The sequence below is a fragment of the Microcebus murinus genome, chromosome 14 (assembly GCF_040939455.1).
Source record: "Microcebus murinus isolate Inina chromosome 14, M.murinus_Inina_mat1.0, whole genome shotgun sequence".
NCBI lineage: Eukaryota > Metazoa > Chordata > Mammalia > Primates > Cheirogaleidae > Microcebus > Microcebus murinus.
In genome coordinates this window covers 46,344,068-46,358,169 of record NC_134117.1, presented here as the reverse complement: position 1 = coordinate 46,358,169, position 14,102 = coordinate 46,344,068, and the positions used below count along the sequence as shown (strand labels likewise).

At 38.4% G+C, this 14,102-nt stretch overlaps 1 long non-coding RNA gene across 1 annotated transcript in view; it reads right to left on the bottom strand.

Annotated features, from left to right (window-relative positions):
* The window catches only part of LOC142875645 (uncharacterized), a 44,548-nt gene extending 37,410 nt beyond the window's left edge, over positions 1 to 7,138 (bottom strand). Inside the window, exon 1 of the long non-coding RNA XR_012922965.1 lies at positions 7,063 to 7,138. This is a non-coding gene — a long non-coding RNA (uncharacterized LOC142875645). The remainder of the gene's footprint in view (positions 1 to 7,062) is intronic.
* Positions 7,139 to 14,102: the final 6,964 nt, after the last annotated feature.

Here is a 14,102-nt window from a genome sequence, read left to right as displayed (position 1 = left end):
GTTGGATTTGAGATAGCAAATCTAGGCTTTCCTGTGGCTGTATGTCATAGTCTACACACAGCACACAGCAATATCATAGCCTGCACACTTTTTCTAGTACTACTTTGCGCTTTTGTTCCTTTTGCCTGGAGAGTTGGACCCCCTTTCCCCTCACGCTGTAAGTCTGGACATTTTTGCAACCAAATTAAGTCCAAACTTGGGTCAGACAGTTCTTGACAGTGGTGACAAGTGGAAACAATGGATTCAATATTCAAATGGTTGAATTAGTGTGATCTTGTCCTAGTTTTCAGCTAGTGAAGGTAACTATCCCTAAAAATCAATCTAATATACAGTAGAATTCTAAATTGTGACTATGATTCGTTAGGGTATAAAAGACTCTAGGGTAATATCAAATTTCTCCTTTTTCTCCTATTCAGATGAGGATTTCTCAGTCAGTAATTGCAGTGAACCCAGAAAAAGGGTTGATGGTGAGAGGAGAGGAGATGAATTAAGGAATAATGCCCAAAGTATGGGCAACTAATTTCACAATCATTGTGAATAGTTATTTTATCAAATGTCAGCTCATACAAGAATTGCAAAGGCATTAAGGCAAAGATAAAGAGATTCTATCTTTGGTGGAACAGTTATCATTAAACCAATAGGATGATAAATAAAACAGAGGGGCTTATCAGCAGAAGGAGTCTTCAAGGGAAGTGGGGCAGGTCACATCAAAGGACACTTGATGAACCCAACAGCCAAAAATGAAATTCTGTCTTGGAAGGGATTGTGGTTAGGGGAGATGAGATGAAGAGGTAGAATCATGGATTCAAACATGGATTAGATCACCTAAAAGGACAGTGTCTGTCACTGTTGCAATTAAATATTTCACTGCAAGCCCTAATTTTCTTCTATAAAATGACTGCTTTCTGATACTGAAGGGCAGAATTTTCACTTCACTGGTTGGTACTAAAACCAGACTGCTGGTTCCACCATTCAAAAAATGAACAATCACAAAAAAATTTAAAGTCATCTCTTAGAAGCTATAAATTCATAAACCCAATACACTATTAAAGATGATAGAACCAGTCCCTTTAGAGCAATGGATATTCCCATTTTGATGTAGAACACCCTGAAACTTCACTTCATTTTCTCTTCATCAGCATTTGGTATGTGCCTGGCATGGAGAGGATTTTGTTATTGAAGAACCTTTTTATGTGTCCCATGCAAGGATGCTGAGGAGAAAATTCGGTGATGACCTAAGAGTAGCTGGATACTAGGGAAAACCTATAAAAGAAGTAGAAAAAAGGAGCACAACTTTAGGAGAGTAAACTAAGGATCATTGCATCAATGTTATTATAATTACATTCCAAGTTCCAAACTTTTTATTTATTCATTGTTCATCCAATATGTACTAAAAATAATTGTGCCAGACCCTGGAGATGGAAATTTGATAATGCACCCCAGCCTCTCCTCTGCCCTCTAGGATCCCAAAGCTCTTATGAAGGATCAACTCACTTTGCCCCTGTATTAGTCAGAGATTCTTTGGTCACAAGAAACAGAAACCCACTCAAGCTTCTTAAGCAAAGGAAATCAGAAGAATTAGAGTACTGAAAATGGAAGCAACTCGAATCTCTCTCTCTCTCTCTCTCTCTCTCTCTCTCTTTCTCTGTGACTTTACTCCTTTGTTTACAGGTTGACCTAGAATTGCTTTCATTGGATCCTCAGCTTTTGAAACTATAGACTTTAAGTTATGACACCTGCTTCTGACTTAGTCTCTTTGGGCCCATTTCAAATCAATGAGAAGGAAATTCTGATAGACACAATTTAGATCAAGTATCTACTCATGCGTTCCACAAATATTTATTGAGCATCATGTATGTGCTAGGCACTATCCAAGGCCTTGGAGCTCCACAGTGGACAAAACAACATCCATAGCCTCATGTGCTTACACTTGGAGTTGGGATGGGTGGGTGCAGCACAGATAAGAAAGGGCTGGATTTGTAATACAAGCTCAGGGATGATAAGTGTTATGAGGAAGAATAAAGATGGGTAGACAATAGAGAGCAACAGAGAGGTGCTGTTTTAGGAAGATATTCTGACCAAGTGTTGCTGAGAAGGTGAGTTGAGCAGAGGTCTCAAGGAAGCCAGACAGCAGGCTATGTGGTCAAGGGCATTTCAGGTGAAGGACCTGCAATGACACATGCCCTCAGATGGGCCCAGCAGGAAGATTACCAAATACATATTAAGCACTTTACATGTGTCCTTGAGAATAAGTTACTGTTATTATCCTCATTTTAACCTCATAGTAAGGTTTGCATGAAGGTTTTCAGACCCTCTCTGAAGGCTCATCAATGCTTTCAAATACATTGAACTGGCAACCTGAAGACAGTGATAGAATAGGGTTTTGCATAGCAGTTGGGTCTTCTTTTACACTCAAAAAGACACATGCATCTTTGCTATGACAACTTCATTCATTTAATTCATCATTGAAAGTCCCAGGTTAAGCTGCCAGCTACTTCTAGTACTATTCAGAACAGACTTTTTTCCATCCCCTACCACCCAGTCGTCTTCACCCTATCTTCTACAAAACAGCATGCGGATTACTTTTTGTAAGCAAGAGAAAAAGTCCTACTTAAGCAGAGTCACACAATAAGGTGGTGATTGGCAACAGCATGTCAGAAAGAATGAGAAAAAAATAAACTGCAATTGGTAGTACCCTTCCCTAAGGATACCCTCCTTTCAAGAATCTCTTATGGAGAATATTAAGAAAATTGGAAATTGCTTTCTCTAGAATTGAGCAGTTTTCAAAGTTTATGTCCTTCATTAAAGAATGACTATATTTACATGGTACATGCTCAGGGTGAAAGATGACATGATGGAAAAAAACAGAGCACACAAGAAACCAATCCTTTTCTTCAAATTATAGGACAAACTTGACAGCCAAGTGAACTGATTCCAACTGACCAGAAGACTTAATTTACTGAAATTACTGCCCTGTGTCTATTTTTATGAGGAGGAATAAGATAACATGGCAAAAGTTTTATGATAAATAATCCCACCCCCAGGTGCCAAGTAATGAGTGACAGGGGTGTCACGCACTTGGATTCAGCCCAAACTATCTGTGTGGCAACAGCACTAAATAATACAAACTGATGTTTAACTGGATTCATTCACTCATTTCATAAACATTGTTCGAGTGCCTACTATATTCCAGGCACTGTTCTAGGCCCCAGAGAAACCAGTCTGGATAGAGTAAAAACTCTTCTCTTATGGAGCATACATTCTAAGTGTGGGGGGGGGCATAGATGGAAAATAAATATGCAATATAACAAGTAATGGTAAGTGTTGCAAAGAACAAAGTAAAGTAGTATAAGGGCAATAGAGTGAGGGAAGAGTTGCAGGGGAGGGGGGTGGTGATGGTCCTATTTTATCAAGGATGGTCATAGGGAGTTTTTCTGATTAGGTGACATTTGAGCAGAGATTTGGTCCAGACTATGACATGATCAGAGAAAAAGTTGGTTTGAGCAGTCATATTCTGCTAAGTCAATGTGGAGAATAGATTCCTTTCACAAATAGTTTCAACAAGGTTTTCAAAGAAAACATTAACCCTCAGTTAATCAGAAAATCCAATTGGCCGGAATTCCTCTTAACCCCATTTCTTGGACAATACAGTTAAAGGAAGGCAGTATATACATTTATATATACAACATACCCATTTAAGCATTTTTAATTATCTACCTAGAAACAACATGCTAAAGTGTAAAAAGAATGATATTCAAGATCAGTGAGGATACGGGGGTAAATAATTGGCAGACTCTACTTAGAACCCCAGCTCTACCTGTTTGTGATTTTGAGTCAATCGGGTAACCTGCCCAGGTTTCACTTTATCTATGAAAAAATGATACAACATGTATGCTCGGACCGGCTATGAGGGTTAAACAGCTATCATATGCAAGATGTAAGTTTTACATAGGCTTTTAGTAAGTGCTTAAAAATATGTTAATCTCATTACCCCAAGGTGCCTAGAGAATTACTAATTCATGAATAGTGTCACAGAGCAATGCAATAAACATAAAATTTTACTTCTTTTCCCAGCAACAGAATTAGAAATTTTAGGATGTCCAGGAAACCAGTGGCTTAAATACTCTTAAGATTTATTGAAATGATTATTCTACTATGTTGTCACTATCAGTGTTCCATCTGGACTATTCGTTTAAAGTCTTTTATTCCAGCTAAATATCAGGTCAACACACAATAATGAGAATGAGCACCACGTCTGGAATTTCTCCTTTGGACGCTAAGCCCAAGACTATAACAGCCAGTCAAGCATGCTAGGCATATACTCAGATACAGCCTCTCACTATCGTCAAGATTAATGTTTCTTCTTGGTCCAGTAGGGTGGGTCCAAGGAAATGAGCACCTGTGAGTTTCCATGTAACATTCATTATGACAATTTTGGAAACCCAGTATCTACTTCATTGAATTTCCCCCAAATTGATGGATAGGACCCACTCAGTCAATTTTAAATTCACGTGTGTATTTTTCTTCCCCTTATCACAAGTTTATAGCACTAGGATTAGAAGAAAATCCCTGCATCCTGTCTGGTACTCAGTGCTCCATGTGGTGGTTTCTTTAAAATAAATGAATGGGCTATTTTCTCATTTCTGTTAGTTATTTCAGGAAACTAGTGGTGGGAGAGCTGCAGGGTGCCTATCACTCTGCTCTTTCCAAAATTATTTTAAAGTTTTCCATGAACAAATCTAGCAAATAGAGATTGAACTACTGTTGAACACCACCATCCTGTCCTTACCCCAAAGTCTTTCTCTAGCAGTTCATTCCATTTTTACAGATGTGATGTCAGGTTTTCTCAAAATAGAAAGGTAAGATCTTGCACCATTATAAACTCACCTTTAACACGGGCATAAATTCTACTTGAGCTGGTATTATGTGCATACTTGGAATAAACCCCACTGATCCTTACATCTGAAAATTTTCCCTAAGCTGACTTGCCCTAGAGGAAGTTAGCTGACCCCTGGGAGACCCAGAGCACCTGATCTTTGCCTGCTATTTTAGAAGCCTTTGCCTGCTTACGAACCCTGGCTGGCCTAAGTGAACTTGTCAGCTTGGATCCCCAACACTAAGTATGAAGTCAGCAGCAAACCTAGTTATCAGATGTGCATTTTGGTACAGTGATAAGAATCAAATCTATATAAAGAAGACTATCGCTGAAATGAATACCACTTTTACATAGCGCTTTCCAGGATATTAGCTTATCTCCACAAGTCAATGTGGAGGAAATTATCATCTGTATTTTACAGGTGAGAAAATCCAAGACTTGAGAAGTTAAGCAGTTTGCCCAAGATTACATAGCTAGTAAATATTAACTGGAACTGCATCTCACGTCCTCAGAATTCAAATCTCCTCTCCTTCCTTTGCTAAAGTCTTCCAATTCCTGTACCTTATAGATACACTTATTTGTTAGTTCATTACATTAGCTACCTACTTCTTTTCATGCTATTTTACCTTATTACAAGACTTCAGATTTTCAGGTAGTTGATGCTCCCTAGATCCTCAACAAATCTCTAAAGTCCAAAATTGATTCTCAATTGAAGGAGATGGCAAGTATGTTTTCAGACAATAAAAATTACATCAGAACACATGTAGCACTGAGCTTAATGATGGAAGAAGAGATTCAGCTATCTCTTGCATTCCTTTGTAAGATTTGTATCAAACTTTGTTCATCCTGTTCATCTCAAATCATAGTGGGACCCTTCAACATTCACTAGCTTGATTATTTGCTTGGCATTTCATCATGAATTGCCTATGTACCTCATGTGTTATTGACTTGAATTATTTTTATTGTCTCATTGATTTTCCATTTATGAATTGCCTTCCAACTATAGGCTAAGCTTGTAGAAAAAAGCAGGGCCATATCTTAAATTTTTTCAATCCCTTAGATTTAAGGTTGCCTATAAGAATACTTATAAAAACAGAACCAGGGAAAATACGTTGTTATAGCTGTGAGAATTGTCTACCTACTCTCTACTTCCTTTTGGCTAACATAACTCTGAGTCTGTTAGGTAGTCACATGATCCAGAAATGGCCAATGAGATATAAGCAGCTCTTGTTTCCTGTTAAGATGAACAGGGAGAAGAGACAGACTGACCCACCCCTTCTCTTTCTTCCTGCTTTCAATGTGGATATACAGCCTGCTTCTGTGGCAGCAGTCACGTGACATGAGGCACCAAGCATTAGATTGAGAAGACAACGACCAAAACCAGTAGAGCGTAACTATAGAAGGAAAAATCACGCCTGTGTCTCAGATAACATCTATGAGCAGCTGCACCAGTGTAGGAATCACCCCCCTCCAGTCTTCTCATGAGTGAGATATTATGTGTCTGTATCACTTGAGCCATTTCTAACTCTGACTGTACATATTCAGAGTTTGGTACTGCAGTTGAACCACACATCTTTTTTTGAGTTTCCAAACAGGCAAAACAACAGCATAAAAGAGATGCTCGATTAGTTATTATTTGTCATTGTCTTTGAGGAGAAAATATATCAGTCCTTCAGGAGGAATAGCACTTCTCATGGAACTTAGATCTTTAAGAAATGTCTCAGGTGGGGCACCGTAGAAGGACACTTAGTTGTGGTGGAAAATATATTCAAATCATATCCCCACGTTAAATGTAAAACTAGATCTCATATGGTTGTTTCCTGTAGTAACTTTTAATGTAAACTGAGGATGTAATACAAACCCTAACTCAGTGAAGACAATTGTACAAGAGAGTATTTAGCTCATGCAGACTAAATAGCATTTTGTTGCACTTCAAAGCCATATAAACAATATATATTTTAAAAATTTCCTCACCTAAAGAATTTTGACCTACCTAGGTTGCCATACAATCAATAGAGGGAAAACATAGTTTTTCTATTATGTAATTTAAAGTTTCACAGTGGAAACAGATCACTTTCCTATGGAAACATCCCAAAATCTTGTTATGAAAGGAAGAGGTTTTAGGGTCTGAATTTATTAGCTTCACAAAAGTCTCCTTTGATTTCATTAATTAAATCATTGCTTACCTCTATCTTTTTCCTGGTTAGAAACAAGATCCTTTAATTGGTTCTCAGTCTATCAGACAAAACCAGCTGGCCCATTGCTGAATGAGGGAAAGAGGAAACACTGATTCAACCCATTTGAGCAGAGAGCAGCGTGGGCAGGGAGGGTCAACCTTACACATCTTTTATTACAAAATAGTTCCAAGTCTCTTGAGACTGGATGAGTGGGAGAGAATAGATTACACTTCTAAAGTAGAAGCTATCTAGGAGGACAGGAAAACAGCCCTTTGGTTCAGAAAAGGATGGAGAGGTTGCCTGGTACAGAGGCCACCATTTGATCATTTGGGTATCTGCGCAGCACTCGGGGGTTTCTAAGGCTTAAGAATCTGAAATCACTAACACAAAACCGGAACTCGTCTTAGCCTTGGCATTTTGTCTTGGGAACAAAATTGGCCCTGAGATCCCTAAGTGACTCATTGAGGAACTACTCGGGCACTGCACAATATGAGGGCAATATTTCAACAACAGGCGAACATGTATTACATGAGGAAGAATCACAAATGAAAGGAAAATAAATTAAGGAGCCCAGAAACCAGAGGAAGGATCACAGCAAGAGGCAGATACCATTACCCTGGAAGTGAAACGCCAGCACTTTGGAAACAAAACATATGTGCTAGACTCATCAATGAACTTGAAATGAGACTTAAGAAATACCATACCAGTTTGCCTTCACTTCCTTTTGTGCTTGCTGCATGCCAAATAGTAGAATATAAAGTATTCCAATGGATGTAAGAACATTTTACAAATTAAGTGCTCTGAAAATATAAGCCATTAGCATCATTTCTGGGGAAGAGGAGACCACCATGTTACACAAATTATGATGTCTACTAGCCAAATAGTTTGCCCAGAAGGAAACTATGAAGCCATGAACCAAAGTGAAAAAGTGAAAAAACAAAAACAACTGAAGAATTTTTCCGTGTTTGGCCTTGAACTAGGTTATAGCCTGTTACCAATGAGAATCCTGTTTAACATCAGGATATTCCTGTTTAACATCAGGATATTAGAATTATGGTACCCTGAAAGAAGAATATTTGTACTTTTCTGCACTATTTCAGAGGGGCAGAGAGAATCTGAGCCATGGGCCACAGCTCCTAGCCAGGGCTGGCAAATGAGCAGGGTGTTACCCTCCTGTGCTCATGGCAGACATTGCTAATCAATCTTGACACTCTGCTACTCTCATCAACAGCTTTGGGAGTCTTGTCTGCACAGCCTTCCAGAAAGCTACCATCAACAAATCAGAGTTCCAACGTTGAGTTGAAACCTAATTGCCTTCTTGACCCTAGGCTGTTTAGAGTACTATTTTAGGTCCCCACCTAGCCTGATGGGAGGAGTTGGTCCAACTCTGTAGAGCACATGAAAAAGAGATATCCACTTAAGGAGTAATAATGATGATGATGATAGCAAACATCGAGAGCAACAATAATGGCAATAATAAATAGCATCTGCCCTTTAGTTCGCTCTTATTGGGTTCCAAGAATTGGTTGAAATGCTTCACATGTTATTGTTACTTCCATTTTACAAATGAGAAAACGGAGACAGAGGAAGTTACTAACTTGCTCAGACTCGTGGGATTTAAACCTACTTCTTGGCGTTCAAACTCAGGTTCAACCAGGGGCTTTATAACATGGTTAATTATCTGCCTCCATTTAGAGCTTCCTGTGAAGGGGGAAGGAACTCTCCCCCTCCTTTTCTTGTTGAGACTGGTGGCTGTGGCTACTTCCTGAAATGTCGAGGACGTTTGCTGGAAGTTTACTGTTACTCTAGACAGTGCAGAAAGAAATCCCAGTTATCTCAGACTTCAAAGTATTTGTATAAACTCAGCAAAGTTCACACTGTTTACACAAACAACTTTTGCAGGAAACGGAGATGTCATCTTTCTCTATTTTACATGTACAATCATCCTCCACCCTACCCTGTGACCCCAGGGCATAGCCCATTAGCATAAAGGCAGGGGACAGGCTCTCAGTCAAGGCAAAACAACCTTGACAAGCATCGAGAAAACCAATCGGATTTTCTGGGGTTTCAAGAGCTATTCTGGTAAAGGTTTTCTTAGAAAATGAGAGTTGTATACAGATACTAGATAATATTCCAGTCTTGGTCACATCCGGACAAGACTTGAGTTTGTTTTTTCCGGAAGCGTTATTATGGACATGGGAACATAGCCAGAGGGGGGAAAAAAACAAACAAAGTTTTACAGCTTTCCAAATCTTACTTGTGGTGAATAAAGGCAAAATTAAGAGCCAACTTCAAAGTCATGACACATACCACTTTATCACTAAAGCACTACATCTTTAGTGTTTCCTGCTCTTCAACAAATGTTACTCAGAGTGTGATAACAAGATACAATAGAGAAATAGCTAACTACCAAATCATTTTCCTATTACTGAACCTGAAGGACCAGGCAAGTTTCTTTCTTTATTTTTTTATTGTTCATTATTAAGGCGTACAACATGATGTGTTGATATGCATAGCAAAGTGATTACTAAAGTCAAGCAAAATAATATCTCCATTATCTTACACAGCTATCTTTTTCTTTTGTATGTGGTAAGAGTACCTGAAATCTATTCTCTGAGCAAATTTCTAATATACAATACAATATTATTATTATTATTTTGCAAATAAAAATATTATTTTATTTTTTTCCTTTTCTATTTTTTTCCAGCATATTACGAGGGTACAAATGACAATATTATTAACTATATTTCTCATGTTGTACAGTAGATCTCTACATTTATGCATCCTACATAACAGCAACTTTGTGCCCTTTGATCTACATCTTCCCATTTCCCTGCCCTTGGTAATTACCATTTGTACTCTGTTTCTATGAATTAGATTTTTAAAAATTTTTGGTTTCTACATATAAATGAGATTATGCAGTATTTTTCTTTCTGTGCCTGGCTTATTTTACTTAACAGGATTTCCTCTAGGTTCATCATGTTGTTGCAAATGCCAAGATCTCTTTCTTTTTGAAAGCTGAATAATATTCCATTGCACATATACACCATCTGAATTGATGTCTATGGACACTTTGGTTGTTTCCATATCTTGGCAATTATGAATAATTCTGCAATAACATGGGAGTGCAGATATCTTTACAAGGTGGTGATTTCATTTTCTTTGGGTATATTCTCAGAAGAGGGATTGCTGAGTCATATGGTAGTTCTATTTTTAATTTCTTTAGGAACCTCCATACTGTTTTCTGTAGTGGCTGCACCAGTCCACATTCCCATCAACAGTGTGCTAGGGTTATCTTTTCTTCACACCCTCCCCAACAATTGTGTCTTTTGTCTTTTTGATAAAAGCAATCCTAACAGGTGGGAAGTGATACCTAGGTAAGTTTCTTCCGATGGAGTGGGCAGAATTGTGTTTAACAACTTTAGTTCTTATAAGTTCTCTCCTCCTTCCTGCATGTTCCCCATCTCTGCCCTGTACTCCTACATACTCAAGGATTCTTTGCTGCTTCTAACCCCACTTTCTAACTCTGCTTCAATGCTTCCATCAAAACTTGTCTTTCCTGGGTCCCTTTCCTTCTAGATCCAGCTCTTTGCTAAAAGGTCAATAAATTAAATCCACACAAAATGGTCATCCAGATTTAATCATCTTGATATTTCTAGCAGCGTTGTCAGGGCTGGTAGGAAAATGAGTTGGAGTTGGGGGAAATGGCTTTCAGAATCTCATCCCAAAAAAATCAAACCAGGTAGGTATCCCCTCTGCCCATAAGGGCAGCACTGATGCCTACCCGACAGGTGAATTGCAGTGAATTCTAACACTGAATTGCACAAACCTAAGTGAGAAGAGGTCAAACACACCTTGAACTGCATGCCCCAGCCATCCTATACCTCAAACTGGAAGTGATGCAGATGAACACTGCTGATAAGCTAGAGGCAAAGGTCACGGCCACCTGTCCAGTCCCCCATGTCCCTTCCTCTTCACCCCCACCCCACTCCCACTCCCCCCTCCCCCCTCACCCCACTACACTCCCTCCTCCCCCCACTCCACCTCCCACCCCCTCCCTCCCACTCCACCTTCATCCCCCCAACCCCAAGGAGAGGGTGCTTCCGTGTGCCTCTGCTGCAGTGTGTAAGGCAGCAGCCCCTCTCATGCTGGGGCCATCTGCGACTGTAGTGGCAGTTGAACCATTGAGAGGAATAATCACAAGGCCCTGCTGACGTCAATACTTGGAAAAGAGCTTTGCCTGTTTTAAATAGCTGCTGTCTGTTGTATTAAGCAACATCACTTAAAGTAATCAAAGTGATCTATATGTGAACAATAGCCAGGACGCTTGCCGTGTGTGCACCAGCTTCCCAAGTGCAAGAATGCAGTGAGCTTAGCAGAGTGGCTTTGCTCAGAAGTTAGCATAGGAGACTCTGCTCCTCTGTCTCCCTCTCCTTTCTTCTTGGTCCTGATCTTGAATACTTGTCTTTGACTACTATCTCTTGTTTATATATCTTTATCTATCTATCTATCTATGTATCTATCTATCTATCTATCTATATCTTGATATATATATCTTTATGAAGAAATTCTTGATGGATATTTTTAAATAGTTATGTACACGCGTACTCAGGAAGCATTCATTATACAACAAAAATGAGAAAGAAGTGGGGGTGAGGATGGGAGCAGAAAAAAGTTTGTGCCCTTTGATCAGACTGAAATTCAATTTTCTTCATTCATTTGTGTAACCCAGTATGAACCCTAAGGACGTATGTTCTTTGTGCAAATACTAGCATACCAGCAAAAGAACATGCTCATAGCATGCTTTTTAGATCTTTCACAGAGCAGGTGTTATTTCTGTGTTATTAGTGCGGAAACTAAGACTCCCAAGTGGTTAATAGCTGCCATTTTTTGAACACTTATTATGTGCCAGGGATGCACGAAGCATTTCATATACATGTGACAACATTTTGCAAAGTAGATCCTGCTGTTAACATCATTTCACAGGTGAGGAAACAGATTCACAGCTAGAAGGCAGGATGCAGCTGGGATTCAGATGCAGGCACGTGGGACCCAGATCCAATGGTCTCCCCGACTAAGTATAGGGACTTTGCACTGCGAAGGTCAAATCGGGGCATCTGCTGTCAAATCCCACTAGTGTCTCTTATTAAATATGTGTCCTTTATTCAAGCTACTGAATCGCTCTCTTCTTAAAAAATGTTTACACTCACCTGATATTGTTTCAGTTCTGTCTGTTTTTATGCTTCACAATGTATCGTTCTTTTTATGAGTATTATTTCTCCTTTAAATTTTTAAAATGTTAAGTATAAATTTTTGTTCTATTTTCTCTATTTTTAAAGTTAACGTCCAATAAAGTTGACTCTTCTGCTGCATAGTTCTATGCATTTTAACACATATATAGAATCAAGTGACATTCACCGAAAGCAAACAGGATGCAGAATAAGTTCATCACCCCTAAATTCCTGTGCAGCCCCTTTCTTTATAGTCACATCCTCCTCTGACCCGTAACCCCTGGCATCCATTGATATTTCCTCCATGACTGTAGTTTTGTGTTTTCCAGAATGTCCTATAAATGCAATCACATAGTATGTAGCCTTTTGAGATTGGTTTCATTTTTTTTTTAATTAGTAGTGTTTTACTTTATCTTTAACCAACAAATAATAATCATATATATTTATGGGGTACAATGTGATATTTTGTTTCGTGTATACATTGTAGGATGACTAAATCAAGCTAATTAACATATCCACCACCTCACACACTTATCATGTTTTTGTGATGATAACATTTAAAATCTACATTTTTTAAGCAGTTTTGAAATATACATTATTATTGACATTATTATTGTCACCATGCAGTGCAATAGATTACTGAAACGTATTCCTCCTAACTAACTGAAGCTTTGCATACTTTCCAATTATCTCCCCTTCCTCATCCTCACCCCTCCAGCCTCTGGTAACCACCACTCTACCCTCTACTCCTACCAGTTAGACATTTTTAGATTCTGCATGCAAGTGAGGTCATTCAGTATTTGTCCATCTTCACTTGGGTTATTTCACTTAATGTCTTCCAGGTTTGTTCATGTTGTTGCAATTGACAGAATTTCCTTCTTTGAAAGGCTGATTAGTATTCCATTATATATATATAAACATATCATGGTTTCTTTATCCATTCATCCATTGATAGGCACTTAAGTTGCTTCCGGATCTTGGCTACTGTGAATAGTGCCACAACGAACGTGGAAATGCAGATATCTGTTCACCATACTGATTTCAATTACTTTGGAAATATACCCAGAAGTAGGATTTCTGGATCATATGGTAATTCTGTTTTTAGTTTTTTGAGGAACCTCTATACTGTTTTCCATAATGGCTGTACTAATTGACATTCTCACCAATAGTGTAAAAGTGTTCCTTTTTCTGCACATCCTTGCCAAAACTTATCTATCATCTTCTTGGTAATAGTCATTCTAACAATGTGAGGCAATATCTTATTGTGGTTTTAATTTGCCTTTCCTCATGATTAAGAATATTGAATAAATTTTCATATGTCTGTTGGCCATTTGTATGTGATACTGGTTTTATTCACTCAGCAAAAATGCCTTTGACCTTGACGTATGCTGTTGCAATTATCAGTAGTTCTTTCTTTTTTCTTGCTAAGTAGTATTCTATTATATAGATATTTCACAGCTTGTTTACCCATTGACCTGTTAAAAGTCATTTGGGTCGTTTCTAGTTTGGGGTAATTATGAATAGAGATACAATAAACATTTATATACAGATTTTTGTGTGAATATAGTTTTCATTTCTCTTGGGTAAATACCTAGGAGTGGGATTGCTGGGTCATAAGCTAAGTTTACCATGCATTTCCGTGATTAATTATGTTGAGCATCTTCCCCCATGCTTATTTACCATCTATATATCCTCATTGGTGAAGTATAGTTCAAATTCTTTGCCCATTTTTTAATTGGGTAGTTTATTTTCTTACTAATAAATTTGACAGTTTTTTTATATATTCTGGATACAAGTCCTTTGTCATTAATGTGACTT